The following is a 3020-nucleotide window of genomic DNA, read 5'->3' on the forward strand; positions in this document are numbered from 1 at the left end:
TGAGGAGACAAACAACAATAATCCACAACATCAAATTCTAATTTTTTGAAAATATTTTCTCTTGAAAGTCTATAGGAAAAATTTGTCATTTTCTACTCTAAGTTTGAAAATTCTCCAAGTATAAAATGTCCAACATGTAATCCTTCATATTATCATCATTGCCGGGGGGTGACAAAATTCGGTGTCTACACCCCTCGCTCAAATTTTTTATTTGAGGGCAATTGTGTACTTTTCTTATTAGGGTTTTTTCGCTATATATTTGTAGCGAGGGTTTCTTTCTCTGTAATGCAAGCAATACTGAGAGGTGTGAGGATGAGCGTTGTAACCCTATTCTCCATTGATAGTGAAGCAGGATCTCATCTCATCAGGGACGTAGGTAACCTTGCCGAACCTCGTAAAATCCGTGTGCATTGTTTGTTTTGTTTTTCCATTATCTTCTGCATCGTTTTAGGGTTACGTTTCTACAAATTGGTATCAAAGCTCTAGGTTTTCGTTTTCGAGGGTTTACTATAACGATGGCAGGGAAGGGATCGAATGTCAAGTATGATATCGAGAGGTTTAATGAAAAGAACAATTTCACCCTCTGGCGTCAAAAGGATGAAGGATCTTCTGATACAGCAGGATTTGGCGAAAACGTTGTTGGGAAAGTCGAAGAAACCTACAAAAATTACTGACGAATATTGAGAATAGATGGAGGAAAAGGCGGTAAGTGCTATTCGATTACATCTTTCTGATGATGCCCTACAATATGTTGTGGGTATCGAATCTACACCGCAGATATGAGCGAAACTTGAAAGCATCTACATGACGAAGTCCTTAACGAACAAGTTGTTCGTGAAGAAACAATTGTATTCTCTATAGATGGATGAAGGTACGGATCTATTAAAGCATCTTAACATGTTCAATCAGATCGTAAGTAAACTTGTAAACCTGGAGGTTAAGATCGAGGATGAAGACAAGGCGTTACTGTTGCTGTCGTCGCTCCCAGTATCATATGATCACCTAATAACGACTCTCTTGTACGGAAAGGAGACCCTTGAGATGGATGAAGTCGCAGCTGCCCTCATGTCCAATGATATAAGGAAGAAGACCAGTAATACGAAATCTCAAGGAGAAGGTCTTTTCGGAGGTGACAAGGAGCAGGAAAGAGGGAGATCAAATCAGAAGGGATCTGGGAAGAGTCGATCGAAATCAAAAGGGGCAAAGACAAAGGTCTCTTGTTACTATTGCAAGAAGGAAGGTCATTTGAAGAGAGAGTACTTGAAGAGGAAGGCGGACTTAAAGAAGAAATGTGTAGATAAGGCATCTGAGGAAGTTAGCATGGCTGACAGTTCAAATGGAGATGATGGAGATGTACTCTCTATATCATCAGGTAAGAATCAACCTTATAATTCTTGGATTTTAGATTCTGGATGTTCATATCACATGTGTCCACATAAGGATTGGTTTGATACATATCAACCATATAATGGTGGGTCTATCCTAATGGGGAATGATGTTGTATGCAAAACCATTGGGATAGGCACTATCAAAATCAAGATGTTTGATGGGATAGAAAGAACCTTAGCAGATGTGAGACATGTACCAAAATTAAGGAAAAACTTAATATCTTTGGGGGCACTTGACTCAAATGGCTGCAAGTACATAACAGAGGGTGGAGTTCTCAAAGTTATTAAGGGTGTAATGGTTGTCATGAAGGGACAACTAATAGGAAACCTATACAGACTCATAGGGAGCACAATTATAGGTGGAGCATCTGTGACTACAGATGTAGTATTTGATACAGATGTAGTATTTGATACAGATGATACTTATCTGTGGTATATGCGGTTAGGGCATATGGGAGAAAGAAGATTGATGGAGCTTCATAAAAGGAAAATGTTGAAGGGAGTAAAAACTTATAAATTGAACTTCTACAAGTATTATGTGTTCGGAAAATAGTGCAAGGTTAGTTTCAAAACTGCAAAACATAAGAGTAAAGGGGTGTTTGATTATGTACACAGCGATGTATGGGGTCCTTCAACAACAAAATCTAAAGGTGGGGTAGAATACTTCGTGATCTTTGTTGATGATTACTCAAGGAAAGTTTGGATCTACTTCATGAAGCATAAAAGTGAGGCGTTCACTAAATTTAAGGAATGGAAGGCTGAGGTAGAAAGGAAGACATGAAAGAAAATTAAATACTTGAGAACAGATAATGGAAGAGAGTACACATATAAGTCATTTCTAGAATTGTGCAAAGCTAAAGGGACTACACGTCACTTCACGGTTCCAAAGACACCACAGCAAAATGGTATAACTGAAAGGATGAACAGAACACTTCTAGAAAGAGCTCGAAGTATGAGGCTGAATGCAGGGTTGAGCAAGAGATTTTGAGCAGAAGCAGTGAACATGGCATGTTTCCTCATCAATAGGTCTCCATCAAAGGCGAATGATTATAAAATTCCTGAAGAGGTATGAACAGGAAAACCAATAGATTATTCTATTTTAAAAATATTTGGTTGTCCAGCCTATGCGCATGTTGAGAGTGAGCAACGTTCCAAGTTAGACTCAAAGTCTAAGCAGTGTATCTTTCTTGGTTTTAAAAAAGGTGTAAAAGAATTCAAGTTATGGGATCCAAGTTCACAGAAAGTTGTGGTTAGCAAAGACATTGTGTTTGATGAGTCTCATATAGTGAAGTCAAATTACAATTTACAAGCAGTTGATGAAAATAAAGAAGGTTCTACTGTGCAGGTGGAGTTAGGTGAGTTAGAAACAACAAGAGAGAATGTGGCATCAAGTGACTTACCAAGACAACATGAAGTAGTAGAAGTTCCCTATATTGTGGCAAAGGGTAAAGGGAAGCATACTCACAAAGCACCTATGAGATACGGGTTTGAGGACATGGTTACCTATGCCCTCACTGTAGGTACAGGTGATCCATCTTCCTACCATGATGCTTTGAGTGATGCACAACATGATAAATGGATGACAATTATGATGGAGGAAATGGAATCTCTACAGAAGAACAAGACTTGGGA

This window comes from Macadamia integrifolia, chromosome 8 (assembly GCF_013358625.1).
Source record: "Macadamia integrifolia cultivar HAES 741 chromosome 8, SCU_Mint_v3, whole genome shotgun sequence".
NCBI lineage: Eukaryota > Viridiplantae > Streptophyta > Magnoliopsida > Proteales > Proteaceae > Macadamia > Macadamia integrifolia.